At 49.4% G+C, this 1,274-nt stretch overlaps 1 pseudogene; it reads right to left on the reverse strand.

The window, feature by feature from the left end:
• Positions 1–677: 677 nt before the first annotated feature.
• LOC125616696 lies at positions 678–824 on the reverse strand (annotated as a pseudogene).
• Positions 825–1,274: the final 450 nt, after the last annotated feature.

Below are 1,274 nucleotides of genomic sequence, written 5' to 3' on the forward strand. Positions count from 1 at the left end.
CCACCCCTCACCCTCTCAACTTGACCCCCTCACAGCCCTCCACACACCCTAAGTTCCAGCACTTCAGGAAGAGTGACTGACTCATCCTCTCCTGCCTTTGCATAACAGCGCATGTTATACCTGGCATGTTATGCCTGGAACACTGTTTGCACTCTGCCATTGAATACATTCTACCCATTCTCCATGGCCCAAGTCAAATGCCACCTCCCTTGGAAGCATTCCCTGTACCTCCCTGCTGACCATTGTCACCAGCTGTTGCTGAAATTCCTCATGATTCTAAGCTGGATTGTGTGTTCTGGGAGATTAACACTCAAACTTCCTCCAGAGCAAAGGCCCTTATCTTGTACCTAATAAGTGCTTAATAAATACCAGTGGAGGGCTGGGGGTGTAGCTCAGTGGTAGAACACTTGCTTAGCATATCTAAGGTCCTGGGTTTGATCTCCAGGACAGAAAAATAAAAATAAAAGAAAGAAAAACTGGAAAACATGAATGCCTGCTCGGTTTTGTTTTTATCTCATTCATGGATGATTTTATGGTAGATTGACTTCTTTTTAAAAAATATTTATTTTTAGTTATAACAATATCTTTATTTTTCTGTGGTGCTGAGGATCAAACCTCATGCATGTTAGGCGAGCGCTCTACCTCTGAGCCACAACCCCAGCCCAGGGCGACTTTTTTAAGGGGAAGTACAAACGCAGTTCCCCATTACCACAAATTACTACTGGGGACATCACAGTGGCCGGCACATCTGGAGTGCAATGGATAGATCTCTCCCTGGGAAAACCATCTGGGTGATCTTGGTCTCCTCTCTGCCAGTGGTGTCTTAGGGCAGGTTGAGGGAGCACTGAACTTCCAAGGAAACTTGAATTTGGGGGTCTGGCACTCACCAGCAGTGTGACCTTAGGAAGATCATTGCCTCTCTGAATCTCAGGGTGACCATTTTGCTCTCCACCTGAAAGAGAGGATGACAGTGCCCACCACAGGGGACGCGGAAGGCATTGTCACATCCTCCATGTATCTGCTCAGGCCTGTCAAGTGCACTGTGGGGATCTGCTCTCTCCATCTTCCTGCCTCACTGCAGAGTCTCCGCCTCTCCTGCCCGCACCAGTTTAACTCAGTCCGGAGTCTGACCACTGGACTCCCTCCCTGTGGCTCTCAAGTGTCAGTTTTCCTGATGTCACTACTCCTGGGCGTGGCCTCACCCTCTCCCAAGGAGCCTGGAGAGGCAGCCTCACCCTGGCTCCCCCACCCCCTTCACAAGAGAGACCTTGAGT

The sequence above is a fragment of the Marmota marmota genome, unplaced genomic scaffold (assembly GCF_001458135.2).
Source record: "Marmota marmota marmota unplaced genomic scaffold, marMar, whole genome shotgun sequence".
NCBI lineage: Eukaryota > Metazoa > Chordata > Mammalia > Rodentia > Sciuridae > Marmota > Marmota marmota.